The sequence below is a fragment of the Mytilus californianus genome, unplaced genomic scaffold (assembly GCF_021869535.1).
Source record: "Mytilus californianus isolate M0D057914Y unplaced genomic scaffold, xbMytCali1.0.p SCAF_3, whole genome shotgun sequence".
Classification (NCBI taxonomy): domain Eukaryota; kingdom Metazoa; phylum Mollusca; class Bivalvia; order Mytilida; family Mytilidae; genus Mytilus; species Mytilus californianus.
Window position 1 is genome coordinate 73,327,357 of NW_026262679.1, and position 16,122 is coordinate 73,343,478.

General features: G+C 29.9%; 1 long non-coding RNA gene across 12 annotated transcripts in view; it reads right to left on the reverse strand.

Moving 5' to 3' along the window:
* LOC127735048 (uncharacterized) overlaps positions 1–16,122 on the reverse strand; it is a 113,833-nt gene that overhangs the window by 68,993 nt on the left and 28,718 nt on the right. Inside the window, exon 1 of one of the 12 annotated variants that reach the window (XR_007997973.1) lies at positions 1,945–2,139. The exons of the other annotated variants lie outside the window; for them this stretch is intronic. This is a non-coding gene — a long non-coding RNA (uncharacterized LOC127735048). Of the gene's footprint in view, positions 1–1,944; positions 2,140–16,122 lie in introns of those variants that run through there. 12 annotated transcript variants of the gene reach the window in all.

Below are 16,122 nucleotides of genomic sequence, written 5' to 3' on the forward strand. Positions count from 1 at the left end.
ATTAGAGTATAAATTTGAAAAAGAAATTTTGGACTAATTTGTAATAAATTTTCAAGCTGTTTCTCCAGGGAAAACTGATTTTATTACCTTACAACTATTAACAGTTTAAGTACAATTGTAACGACAAAATACGTACATCATCATCTAGGCATCAACAATTATATCATCTCCATGTCTAGGACTTCTTTTTTCTTCTCTCTGGGCTGCCGTCTATCTGTAATACATATTCAAATTATTTTAATATCTATCAGAAAACTATTATTAAATAAAAAAAAAATATACTTACTTTCGGATGCATATGTTACCTGTCCTGACGTAAATATCCTGGGGCTGGTATCTGAAACAAAAACAAAATAAGTTCAAAAATATTGAACCAAATATAAAACTTAAAAAATTTGCTACTTTAATTTTTTTTTCTTTCAAAATATCTATAAAGAAAAACTGGCATTAATGGCAGCCATCATCATTGGTCAATTGCTCTTTTTGACTGTATATCATTAACTTATTTTCATTTTAAATCTATATTTCAATCAGTAATGAAGACGGTTTAATGATATAATCATTATTTCCCAAATTAATGTGCGTGTCAAATTATCAGAAGTTGGTGGCTAACCAAAACAATCTGATGTATACATTTTGAACAAAAATGATTAAAATTCAACTGAATCTCAAACAATCTAAATCAAGTCATATTTTCCAAATTACTTTTAAAAAAAATCGACTAAATATGTAGATATCCAAATTGACAATCGGAAACTTTACTTTCGTTCAGGAGAGACTATTAGAGAAAGGGTTTCCAAATTGTCAATGTTAAGAGACTATTTGCTGTTATAATTAATTCAGAAATTAATGTGATGCATGTTTCAATTCAAATCCTAAATTGGAGTACAAGTATACTTTTTTCATTAGAGTATAAATTTGAAAAAGAAATTTTGGACTAATTTGTAATAAATTTTCAAGCTGTTTCTCCAGGGAAAACTGATTTTATTACCTTACAACTATTAACAGTTTAAGTACAATTGTAACGACAAAATACGTACATCATCATCTAGGCATCAACAATTATATCATCTCCATGTCTAGGACTTCTTTTTTCTTCTCTCTGGGCTGCCGTCTATCTGTAATACATATTCAAATTATTTTAATATCTATCAGAAAACTATTAATAAATAAAAAAAAAATATACTTACTTTCGGATGCATATGTTACCTGTCCTGACGTAAATATCCTGGGGCTGGTATCTGAAACAAAAACAAAATAAGTTCAAAAATATTGAACCAAATATAAAACTTAAAAAATTTGCTACTTTAATTTTTTTTTCTTTCAAAATATCTATAAAGAAAAACAGGCATTAATGGCAGCCATCATCATTGGTCAATTGCTCTTTTTGACTGTATATCATTAACTTATTTTCATTTTAAATCTATATTTCAATCAGTAATGAAGACGGTTTAATGATATAATCATTATTTCCCAAATTAATGTGCGTGTCAAATTATCAGAAATTGGTGGCTAACCAAAACAATCTGATGTATACATTTTGAACAAAAATGATTAAAATTCAACTGAATCTCAAACAATCTAAATCAAGTCATATTTTCCAAATTACTTTTAAAAAAAATCGACTAAATATGTAGATATCCAAATTGACAATCGGAAACTTTACTTTCGTTCAGGAGAGACTATTAGAGAAAGGGTTTCCAAATTGTCAATGTTAAGAGACTATTTGCTGTTATAATTAATTCAGAAATTAATGTGATGCATGTTTCAATTCAAATCCTAAATTGGAGTACAAGTATACTTTTTTCATTAGAGTATAAATTTGAAAAAGAAATTTTGGACTAATTTGTAATAAATTTTCAAGCTGTTTCTCCAGGGAAAACTGATTTTATTACCTTACAACTATTAACAGTTTAAGTACAATTGTAACGACAAAATACGTACATCATCATCTAGGCATCAACAGTTATATCATCTCCATGTCTAGGACTTCTTTTTTCTTCTCTCTGGGCTGCCGTCTATCTGTAATACATATTCAAATTATTTTAATATCTATCAGAAAACTATTAATAAATAAAAAAAAAATATACTTACTTTCGGATGCATATGTTACCTGTCCTGACGTAAATATCCTGGGGCTGGTATCTGAAACAAAAACAAAATAAGTTCAAAAATATTGAACCAAATATAAAACTTAAAAAATTTGCTACTTTAATTTTTTTTTCTTTCAAAATATCTATAAAGAAAAACAGGCATTAATGGCAGCCATCATCATTGGTCAATTGCTCTTTTTGACTGTATATCATTAACTTATTTTCATTTTAAATCTATATTTCAATCAGTAATGAAGACGGTTTAATGATATAATCATTATTTCCCAAATTAATGTGCGTGTCAAATTATCAGAAATTGGTGGCTAACCAAAACAATCTGATGTATACATTTTGAACAAAAATGATTAAAATTCAACTGAATCTCAAACAATCTAAATCAAGTCATATTTTCCAAATTACTTTTAAAAAAAATCGACTAAATATGTAGATATCCAAATTGACAATCGGAAACTTTACTTTCGTTCAGGAGAGACTATTAGAGAAAGGGTTTCCAAATTGTCAATGTTAAGAGACTATTTGCTGTTATAATTAATTCAGAAATTAATGTGATGCATGTTTCAATTCAAATCCTAAATTGGAGTACAAGTATACTTTTTTCATTAGAGTATAAATTTGAAAAAGAAATTTTGGACTAATTTGTAATAAATTTTCAAGCTGTTTCTCCAGGGAAAACTGATTTTATTACCTTACAACTATTAACAGTTTAAGTACAATTGTAACGACAAAATACGTACATCATCATCTAGGCATCAACAGTTATATCATCTCCATGTCTAGGACTTCTTTTTTCTTCTCTCTGGGCTGCCGTCTATCTGTAATACATATTCAAATTATTTTAATATCTATCAGAAAACTATTAATAAATAAAAAAAAAATATACTTACTTTCGGATGCATATGTTACCTGTCCTGATGTAAATATCCTGGGGCTGGTATCTGAAACAAAAACAAAATAAGTTCAAAAATATTGAACCAAATATAAAACTTAAAAAATTTGCTACTTTAATTTTTTTTTCTTTCAAAATATCTATAAAGAAAAACTGGCATTAATGGCAGCCATCATCATTGGTCAATTGCTCTTTTTGACTGTATATCATTAACTTATTTTCATTTTAAATCTATATTTCAATCAGTAATGAAGACGGTTTATTGATATAATCATTATTTCCCAAATTAATGTGCGTGTCAAATTATCAGAAGTTGGTGGCTAACCAAAACAATCTGATGTATACATTTTGAACAAAAATGATTAAAATTCAACTGAATCTCAAACAATCTAAATCAAGTCATATTTTCCAAATTACTTTTAAAAAAAATCGACTAAATATGTAGATATCCAAATTGACAATCGGAAACTTTACTTTCGTTCAGGAGAGACTATTAGAGAAAGGGTTTCCAAATTGTCAATGTTAAGAGACTATTTGCTGTTATAATTAATTCAGAAATTAATGTGATGCATGTTTCAATTCAAATCCTAAATTGGAGTACAAGTATACTTTTTTCATTAGAGTATAAATTTGAAAAAGAAATTTTGGACTAATTTGTAATAAATTTTCAAGCTGTTTCTCCAGGGAAAACTGATTTTATTACCTTACAACTATTAACAGTTTAAGTACAATTGTAACGACAAAATACGTACATCATCATCTAGGCATCAACAATTATATCATCTCCATGTCTAGGACTTCTTTTTTCTTCTCTCTGGGCTGCCGTCTATCTGTAATACATATTCAAATTATTTTAATATCTATCAGAAAACTATTAATAAATAAAAAAAAAATATACTTACTTTCGGATGCATATGTTACCTGTCCTGACGTAAATATCCTGGGGCTGGTATCTGAAACAAAAACAAAATAAGTTCAAAAATATTGAACCAAATATAAAACTTAAAAAATTTGCTACTTTAATTTTTTTTTCTTTCAAAATATCTATAAAGAAAAACTGGCATTAATGGCAGCCATCATCATTGGTCAATTGCTCTTTTTGACTGTATATCATTAACTTATTTTCATTTTAAATCTATATTTCAATCAGTAATGAAGACGGTTTAATGATATAATCATTATTTCCCAAATTAATGTGCGTGTCAAATTATCAGAAGTTGGTGGCTAACCAAAACAATCTGATGTATACATTTTGAACAAAAATGATTAAAATTCAACTGAATCTCAAACAATCTAAATCAAGTCATATTTTCCAAATTACTTTTAAAAAAAATCGACTAAATATGTAGATATCCAAATTGACAATCGGAAACTTTACTTTCGTTCAGGAGAGACTATTAGAGAAAGGGTTTCCAAATTGTCAATTTTAAGAGACTATTTGCTGTTATAATTAATTCAGAAATTAATGTGATGCATGTTTCAATTCAAATCCTAAATTGGAGTACAAGTATACTTTTTTCATTAGAGTATAAATTTGAAAAAGAAATTTTGGACTAATTTGTAATAAATTTTCAAGCTGTTTCTCCAGGGAAAACTGATTTTATTACCTTACAACTATTAACAGTTTAAGTACAATTGTAACGACAAAATACGTACATCATCATCTAGGCATCAACAATTATATCATCTCCATGTCTAGGACTTCTTTTTTCTTCTCTCTGGGCTGCCGTCTATCTGTAATACATATTCAAATTATTTTAATATCTATCAGAAAACTATTAATAAATAAAAAAAAAATATACTTACTTTCGGATGCATATGTTACCTGTCCTGACGTAAATATCCTGGGGCTGGTATCTGAAACAAAAACAAAATAAGTTCAAAAATATTGAACCAAATATAAAACTTAAAAAATTTGCTACTTTAATTTTTTTTTCTTTCAAAATATCTATAAAGAAAAACTGGCATTAATGGCAGCCATCATCATTGGTCAATTGCTCTTTTTGACTGTATATCATTAACTTATTTTCATTTTAAATCTATATTTCAATCAGTAATGAAGACGGTTTAATGATATAATCATTATTTCCCAAATTAATGTGCGTGTCAAATTATCAGAAGTTGGTGGCTAACCAAAACAATCTGATGTATACATTTTGAACAAAAATGATTAAAATTCAACTGAATCTCAAACAATCTAAATCAAGTCATATTTTCCAAATTACTTTTAAAAAAAATCGACTAAATATGTAGATATCCAAATTGACAATCGGAAACTTTACTTTCGTTCAGGAGAGACTATTAGAGAAAGGGTTTCCAAATTGTCAATTTTAAGAGACTATTTGCTGTTATAATTAATTCAGAAATTAATGTGATGCATGTTTCAATTCAAATCCTAAATTGGAGTACAAGTATACTTTTTTCATTAGAGTATAAATTTGAAAAAGAAATTTTGGACTAATTTGTAATAAATTTTCAAGCTGTTTCTCCAGGGAAAACTGATTTTATTACCTTACAACTATTAACAGTTTAAGTACAATTGTAACGACAAAATACGTACATCATCATCTAGGCATCAACAATTATATCATCTCCATGTCTAGGACTTCTTTTTTCTTCTCTCTGGGCTGCCGTCTATCTGTAATACATATTCAAATTATTTTAATATCTATCAGAAAACTATTAATAAATAAAAAAAAAATATACTTACTTTCGGATGCATATGTTACCTGTCCTGACGTAAATATCCTGGGGCTGGTATCTGAAACAAAAACAAAATAAGTTCAAAAATATTGAACCAAATATAAAACTTAAAAAATTTGCTACTTTAATTTTTTTTTCTTTCAAAATATCTATAAAGAAAAACTGGCATTAATGGCAGCCATCATCATTGGTCAATTGCTCTTTTTGACTGTATATCATTAACTTATTTTCATTTTAAATCTATATTTCAATCAGTAATGAAGACGGTTTAATGATATAATCATTATTTCCCAAATTAATGTGCGTGTCAAATTATCAGAAGTTGGTGGCTAACCAAAACAATCTGATGTATACATTTTGAACAAAAATGATTAAAATTCAACTGAATCTCAAACAATCTAAATCAAGTCATATTTTCCAAATTACTTTTAAAAAAAATCGACTAAATATGTAGATATCCAAATTGACAATCGGAAACTTTACTTTCGTTCAGGAGAGACTATTAGAGAAAGGGTTTCCAAATTGTCAATTTTAAGAGACTATTTGCTGTTATAATTAATTCAGAAATTAATGTGATGCATGTTTCAATTCAAATCCTAAATTGGAGTACAAGTATACTTTTTTCATTAGAGTATAAATTTGAAAAAGAAATTTTGGACTAATTTGTAATAAATTTTCAAGCTGTTTCTCCAGGGAAAACTGATTTTATTACCTTACAACTATTAACAGTTTAAGTACAATTGTAACGACAAAATACGTACATCATCATCTAGGCATCAACAATTATATCATCTCCATGTCTAGGACTTCTTTTTTCTTCTCTCTGGGCTGCCGTCTATCTGTAATATATATTCAAATTATTTTAATATCTATCAGAAAACTATTAATAAATAAAAAAAAAATATACTTACTTTCGGATGCATATGTTACCTGTCCTGACGTAAATATCCTGGGGCTGGTATCTGAAACAAAAACAAAATAAGTTCAAAAATATTGAACCAAATATAAAACTTAAAAAATTTGCTACTTTAATTTTTTTTTCTTTCAAAATATCTATAAAGAAAAACTGGCATTAATGGCAGCCATCATCATTGGTCAATTGCTCTTTTTGACTGTATATCATTAACTTATTTTCATTTTAAATCTATATTTCAATCAGTAATGAAGACGGTTTAATGATATAATCATTATTTCCCAAATTAATGTGCGTGTCAAATTATCAGAAGTTGGTGGCTAACCAAAACAATCTGATGTATACATTTTGAACAAAAATGATTAAAATTCAACTGAATCTCAAACAATCTAAATCAAGTCATATTTTCCAAATTACTTTTAAAAAAAATCGACTAAATATGTAGATATCCAAATTGACAATCGGAAACTTTACTTTCGTTCAGGAGAGACTATTAGAGAAAGGGTTTCCAAATTGTCAATGTTAAGAGACTATTTGCTGTTATAATTAATTCAGAAATTAATGTGATGCATGTTTCAATTCAAATCCTAAATTGGAGTACAAGTATACTTTTTTCATTAGAGTATAAATTTGAAAAAGAAATTTTGGACTAATTTGTAATAAATTTTCAAGCTGTTTCTCCAGGGAAAACTGATTTTATTACCTTACAACTATTAACAGTTTAAGTACAATTGTAACGACAAAATACGTACATCATCATCTAGGCATCAACAATTATATCATCTCCATGTCTAGGACTTCTTTTTTCTTCTCTCTGGGCTGCCGTCTATCTGTAATATATATTCAAATTATTTTAATATCTATCAGACAACTATTAATAAATTGAAAAAAAAAATATACTTACTTTCGGATGCATATGTTACCTGTCCTGACGTAAATATCCTGGGGCTGGTATCTGAAACAAAAACAAAATAAGTTCAAAAATATTGAACCAAATATAAAACTTAAAAAATTTGCTACTTTAATTTTTTTTTCTTTCAAAATATCTATAAAGAAAAACTGGCATTAATGGCAGCCATCATCATTGGTCAATTGCTCTTTTTGACTGTATATCATTAACTTATTTTCATTTTAAATCTATATTTCAATCAGTAATGAAGACGGTTTAATGATATAATCATTATTTCCCAAATTAATGTGCGTGTCAAATTATCAGAAGTTGGTGGCTAACCAAAACAATCTGATGTATACATTTTGAACAAAAATGATTAAAATTCAACTGAATCTCAAACAATCTAAATCAAGTCATATTTTCCAAATTACTTTTAAAAAAAATCGACTAAATATGTAGATATCCAAATTGACAATCGGAAACTTTACTTTCGTTCAGGAGAGACTATTAGAGAAAGGGTTTCCAAATTGTCAATGTTAAGAGACTATTTGCTGTTATAATTAATTCAGAAATTAATGTGATGCATGTTTCAATTCAAATCCTAAATTGGAGTACAAGTATACTTTTTTCATTAGAGTATAAATTTGAAAAAGAAATTTTGGACTAATTTGTAATAAATTTTCAAGCTGTTTCTCCAGGGAAAACTGATTTTATTACCTTACAACTATTAACAGTTTAAGTACAATTGTAACGACAAAATACGTACATCATCATCTAGGCATCAACAATTATATCATCTCCATGTCTAGGACTTCTTTTTTCTTCTCTCTGGGCTGCCGTCTATCTGTAATACATATTCAAATTATTTTAATATCTATCAGAAAACTATTAATAAATAAAAAAAAAATATACTTACTTTCGGATGCATATGTTACCTGTCCTGACGTAAATATCCTGGGGCTGGTATCTGAAACAAAAACAAAATAAGTTCAAAAATATTGAACCAAATATAAAACTTAAAAAATTTGCTACTTTAATTTTTTTTTCTTTCAAAATATCTATAAAGAAAAACTGGCATTAATGGCAGCCATCATCATTGGTCAATTGCTCTTTTTGACTGTATATCATTAACTTATTTTCATTTTAAATCTATATTTCAATCAGTAATGAAGACGGTTTAATGATATAATCATTATTTCCCAAATTAATGTGCGTGTCAAATTATCAGAAGTTGGTGGCTAACCAAAACAATCTGATGTATACATTTTGAACAAAAATGATTAAAATTCAACTGAATCTCAAACAATCTAAATCAAGTCATATTTTCCAAATTACTTTTAAAAAAAATCGACTAAATATGTAGATATCCAAATTGACAATCGGAAACTTTACTTTCGTTCAGGAGAGACTATTAGAGAAAGGGTTTCCAAATTGTCAATGTTAAGAGACTATTTGCTGTTATAATTAATTCAGAAATTAATGTGATGCATGTTTCAATTCAAATCCTAAATTGGAGTACAAGTATACTTTTTTCATTAGAGTATAAATTTGAAAAAGAAATTTTGGACTAATTTGTAATAAATTTTCAAGCTGTTTCTCCAGGGAAAACTGATTTTATTACCTTACAACTATTAACAGTTTAAGTACAATTGTAACGACAAAATACGTACATCATCATCTAGGCATCAACAATTATATCATCTCCATGTCTAGGACTTCTTTTTTCTTCTCTCTGGGCTGCCGTCTATCTGTAATACATATTCAAATTATTTTAATATCTATCAGACAACTATTAATAAATTGAAAAAAAAATTATCTTACTTTCCAATGCATATGTTACCTGTCCTGACGTAAATATTCTGGGGATGGTATCTAAGTTGAGATTTCAACATTGTTAATGTTATTTTATGGTACATAAATAGACCCTCTGAAAAAAAAAATTGAAAAGGGGCAAAGGTGTAGGTAAAATACATGTAATATTTAAGCCATTTTTTTTATACCAGACTTCAATTCAATGTTTTAAGAAACAATGCCTGTTGATAAAAAAAATCAAAGAAAGTTTTTGAGAAAAAAAACCAATACATTCATCATTGAAAAAGAGCAAGCATTGAAACGATTGAAAATTAAATTTATTGATGAAGTTTTGCCCTTATTGAAAATTATACAATTTTAGAAAAGCTGATTTTGTGCATTTTAAAATGAAGGAATTTTAGATATATAAGATTAAATTGTACCTGAAGCAGAAGCAAATTTAAAGTGAGCTAATATCAAAGTTTGTTTATTACAATGAGCAGCCAAATTTGTTATGTCACTCGAAGGTGTGAATATGTTCTAAATTGGTCAGAAAATACTTGGTCATGTTTTATGAATATTTAAAACCCTCTGATACGCCTCAAGTTTTAAATATTCGACCAAGTATTATCTAACCTATAATTCAAAACAGAGAGTTTCTATAAATGAGTTAAAACTGCCCCGAAGCAGATTGAAAGGATTTATCACAGTGATTGAAACTAACTAAAAGTTTTGTTAAAAAAAAATCAATATGAGTTGAAGTTTACAGGTGCAATAAAATTTGTACGTTTAATGTTATTATGAAAATATTAATAACTTCAAATAACTAAAAAAAATAAACAATATCAAAGCAATTCAAAAAAAAGAAGAAAAAAGTTTTAAAATAAAAAACAACCTAAATTTTTAGCTTAATGAACCGAAGGTTGGGAAGAATAGTTATTTCCAATATTCTGATAAAAGAATTAAAAAAAAAAAAGGAATTTGATTTAGGTTTTCAATATATATTTAAACTTTTAAAGGCATTTTATTAGAACATTTCCCTGACATAATGAAATAGTTTTTGATTTAAAAAGCTGGACCAAGATATTGGCTGTGAAATAAAATTAGTTGTAACTCAAATGTATTTATTGATTTAAACTGTAAATAAAAAAAGGATAATTCCTCACTAAAATATTACATGATTTACATTCATACTCACAATCAGGAAACATATACAATTCATACCTTTTCTTTTTACTGTTGTGTCACCTTATGTCTATAATGCATTTTAAAAATATCTCCCAAATTATAAGACAGTCCTTACATCACTAAAACTAACCCATAAATGAAATGCTGAAAATGAAGTTATGCATCAATTATAAACATTTAATTTACACTGACAAGAGAAAGATAATCCCTTACTTCATGATAAGTACTCGATAACACTTGTACTTAATCATGAAGAAAGGGATTATCATTCTCTTACATATTTGAAGAAATCTGTTCATTGAGGCATAACTGAGTGGAATTTACCTGATCATCACATCTTTCAATTAACATGAACAATAGATTGTATATTCAGTCAGTTTAGCAGTAAACTAGACATGTGCATATTACATTAAGTACAACAATTGGTGCATCAAATGTTGCAGGTTACTGCCATAATAAGTAGAAAATGCACATTTGCCATGTTTTGCTTTTAATCCGTCTAATAATAATAATAATAATCCTGTATCTTGGCATTGCACTGTTTATGGCGTCTTTACACTAAATCCATTGGATGTTGGATGTGAACTGATTGAAAATTTAGTCTTAGATGCATTGTTTTTTTTTATTAGTTGTTATTGGCTTTGAACCAGCTGTCAGTAACTGCAAGTACTCTCAGATCTGTACTTAATGTTTTTTTGTTGTTTGGATGTATAAGTACCCGTCCACGTCAACAATGTGTTTTTGTTAGATGTTTTACTATTTGTATCCATCTGATGAGTTAAGCCTTTTTCAACTGATTTTTATTGTTTGTTCTTATGTTTTACTGTTACACCACTGTCCCAGGTTAGGAGAGGGTTGGCTCCTTCGAACTAGTTTAACCCCGCCACATTCTGTATGTGCCTGTCTCAAGTCCGGAGCCTGTAATTCAGTGGTTATCGTTTGTTGCTGTGTTACATATTTGTTTTTTTCGTTCATTATTTTGTATATATAAATAAGGCCATTAGTTTACTTGTTTGAATTGTTTTACATTTGTCAATTCGGGGCCTTTTATAGCTGACTATGCGGTATGGGCTTTGCTCATTGTTGGAGGCGTAACAGTTGTTAGTTAATAACTAATAGTTGTTAATTTCTGTGTCATTTGGACTCTTGTGGAGAGTTGTCTCATTGGCAATCATACCACATCTTCTTTTTTATATAAACTATTATATCCCTTTATCGAGGGATAATTACCCTTCTTTAAAAGGGTTATTCCTCTATACAGGTATAAACACCATATAGAGGGTTAGTTCCCAACCTTTCCACCAGAGACCAAATGACATAGAAGTTAACAACTATAGGTTGCTGTAAGGCCTTCAACAATGAGCAAAACCCATACCGCATAGTCAGATATGAAAGGCCTCGAAATGACAAATGCAAGTCAATTCAAATGAGAAAACAGCCTGATTGAAGTACAAAACCATGAAAGAAAAAACAAAATGATATACAGCAAAAACCAACTGCTACTGAATTATAAGCTCCTGACGTAGGACAGGCACAAACAGAATGTGGCAGAGTTAAGCTAGTTTGAAGGTGCCAACCCTCCTCCTAACCTGGGACAGTGTTATACAGTACAACATAGGAACAAGATATAAAAATCAGTTGAAAAGGGCTCAATTCATCCGTTTACAAAAAAAAAATATCTGTTTATGATAAAAATTCAAATTTAACCCATTTGATCATTTATAGAACTATTCTTATTTCTATTTATTTCTATGCCGTGTTATTTCCAATCGATTTACACAAAATAGCATTCATACCGGTCTACTAGTCCTATAATATAAGACTTCGTATAGGTTCATATCGTTTGCATTCAACGTTTTTTATCGGATATTTTTTTACTATCCATGCTGAACCACGAACATTAATAGTAATCAAAAATAACCAATAAAAAAACGCTGAATGCAAACGATATGAAGTTAGAACCTACGAAGTCTCATATTAGGTAAACGGACAGAAAGACACAGGACAAAAAGTCACAGGACATAAAGTCAAAAATTTGATAGGACAAAAAGTCACAAGACAAAAAGTCACAAATAATTTTTGACAATTGTTTGAATATATAAGAGAAAGATCTTGAAGTATTTTCTTTTTATTACATATATTCATTTTTAGTTTAGGAAATTGTTCATAAGACTTGATAAATGAAAATTTATAAAATTTGAATCATGCAAAGGATATATTTTTGGCACAATGAAGCCATTTAAGTACCAAGCCACTTTGACATATTGTTTTCACAGCAATTATTTGATCATTATTGATATTTATTGAATATATCTTAATTACAAAGTTGCTTCATATATAATAGTTCAAGAAAAATCAAAAATTTTATTTTCTAAATAAGTGTTTTCTTGTTTAAAGAAAAATAATCTCAAAACTGAATTGTGACTTTTTGTCCTGTGACTTTTTGTCCGTGACTTTTTGTCCTGTGACTTTCTGTCCTGCATTCTCATATTATAGGTCTAACCGGTCTACTCGATCCGAAACGTTCAGTCAATCAATTGGTAAATACAAGTCATATACAAACCAGACTAAATATCATAGTATAACAAATCTAAATAAGATTACTGAGTTTTGAAATATGACCGTAAAATCTTCTTTTCTGATTGTCATTTTATAACATGTATAATGGATTAACTCTCCTTTTCGATAGTTACTAAAATATGAGACATATATATGTGTCTATATGTCTCTGCTAAAATAAACGTTGATTCTGTGTGTAAGTAACACCAATGAACTATTACTAGACCATTATTATGTCATTAATATAGAAAGAATAACACTGACCTTCCAAATAAATTCCATCATGGTAGGAGTTGAAAAATTAGAACAATAGAAAAAAAACCGCCAAAACATAGTAACCAATTAAAACGGAGATTGTAATGGCAGTGTGGTCTAATGAACCGATGAACCATTAAACCTACGATCAGAGGTGTTTCGTCGCAAAATATTAAATGCTGCCGGATTCGCAGGTTGTTGTGCAACTTCTGTACTTTTATTTCAATGAACTCTCTGTCTGATAAACGTCGCCAGTAAACCGACATTTGGTTCTGCAATTATTTATTTCCCTCGAAAATGATAATGGATTTTTTTCCACATTATCAAAGTAAATCAAAATTTAAATAATTTGAATTCAATTTCTTCAACTTGCCAGGTCAATATTATTAAAGAAACATTCACAGCTCACGCAGGAGTATCAAAACACCCACAATGTGTGTGCATTTCTCATTTAAATGGTAATCTCACTAATCTGTAACCATAAACTTTAACATGATGCAATTCAGGCTAAGGACAGGATGTCCTGATTGATGCACAAAAACTATTGTAACAGGGCAACTAAATGATTTCTGGTTCTTGCGTGTTTAAATTAAAATATTTTGATTATTTCTTTGCTTGCCGGTTTAATCTGTTTCAGAAAAGATACTAAATATAACTACACCCTCATAAGAGTAAGGGTTTATACATGTAAATAATTGTTATCCGACCAATGCTCCGATTTTGTGTACCTTTAGTAGTTCAATCTTTGCTTAAAAGAGGGGCGAAAGATACCAGAGGGACATTCAAACTCATAAATCGAAAATAAACTGACAACGCCATGGCTAAAAAAAAAAAAAAAAAGACAAACAGACAAACAGTAGTACACAAAACACAACATAGAAAACTGAAGACTAAGCAACACGAACCCGACCAAAAACGGGGGATGATCTCAGGTGCTCAAGGGCGGATCCAGCCATTTCTGAAAGGGGGTCCCAACCTAGGATAAGGGGGGGGGGTCCAACTATATGTCCCCATTCAAATGCATTGATCGTCCAAAAAAGGGGGTTCCAACACCCGGAACCCTCCCCCTGGATCCGCCACAGGGTGCTCCGGAAGGGAAGGCAGATCCTGCTTCACATGTGGCACCCGTCGTGTTGCTCATGTTACTACAAACCCGGTAAATAGTCTAATAAAGGGAACGGGATTGTAGTTCCGACAGTAGGAACGTATCCGCTATCATCTGTGAAACGGTTATTCCATAATGGTCAACTAACTCGTGATGTCGTCCGTAAAATTTATGAAGGGATGATTTCAACTTCACCATTTGGAACTCTTGGTTTAATAGCTTCATTGTGAGCAGCAACCCTCCATCAAGGAAATCATGATAGGAAATACAAGCCCGGGAATTTCGTATCAATTTGGAGATATATACTCCGTATTCAGGCGCTGCGGGAATGTTTCTACATAGAAATGGAAAGTTCACAATTGGGAAACTGAAATCATCTCTTTTTGTAGTAAAGTTTTGTTTTCAACCGACCCTCATTGTCAATTTCTAGATGTCAGTCAATTTGGTACAGTTGGTCCCCATGGGAATGCCGATAGTTTGTAGAAAACACGTCCTCCAAACGTAACAAATATGTTGCCAATCAAGAAATCAAGCATCTTGATAATGTCAGTATCAGAGAATTGTTTGTTTGAATCAGAGTGATTTTTGACAGAGTAGGATTTATCCCTCCCTAAGACAAGATACTTGTATCTATGTTGGCCATTCTTTTTTATGAAACAAAGCAATACCAACTCTTTCAATTTGTCTTTTAGTTTGGAATGGGGAATACTTGTGTAAAGTGTAGAAAAGTCAAATATTTTAATACTGTTGAAAGATGAGAGTCTTAGATTGTATGTACTCTAAAAGATCTTTGAAATTTTTTAGTATCCACATCTGACTCACATCATAATAGCCCAATGTGTACTTCAAGTTTTATACGACCGCAAAAAAATTTTGCGGTCGTATATTGGTATGACGTTGGCGTCGTCGTCGTCGTCGTCGTCGTCCGAAGACACATTGGTTTTCGCACTCTAACTTTAGTTTAAGTAAATGGATCTCTATGAAATTTTACCATAAGGTTCAATACCACAAAAGGAAGGTGGGGATTGATTTGGGGGGTTATGGTACCAACAGTTAAGGGGCCAAAAAGGGGCCAAAAATAAGCATTTTTGTAACTTCCAGACATAACTTGTGTGTTAGTGTATGGATCTCTCTGACATTGTACCACAAGGTTCCATATCACAAAGGGAATGCTGGGATTATTTTGGGGGTAATTGCCTCCAAATTTTAGGAATAAGGGGCCAAAAAGGGGCAAAAAACAAGCATTTTTCTAGTTTCATGACAATAACTTGTGTGTAAGTGTATGGATCTCTCTGACATTGTACCACAAGGTTCCATATCACAAAGGGAAAGCTGGGATTGATTTTGGGGGTTATTGCCTCCAAATTTTAGGAATTAGGGGCAAAAAAGGGGCAAAAAACAAGCATTTTTCTAGTTTCATGACAATAACTTGTGTGTAAGTGTATGGATCTTTATGAAATTGTACTACAAGGTTCCATATCACAAAGGAAAAGCTTTAATTGAGTTTGGGGGTAATTGCCCAAAACGTTTAGGAATAAGGGGCCAAAAATAAGCATTTTTTTAGTTTCCAGACAATAACTTGTGTTCAAGTGTATGGATCTCTCTGAAATTGTACTGCAAGGTACCATACCACAAAGGGAAGGCTGGGATTGATTTTGGGGGTAATTGCCTCAAAATTTTAGGAATAAGGGGCCAAAAAGGGGCCAAAAACAAGCA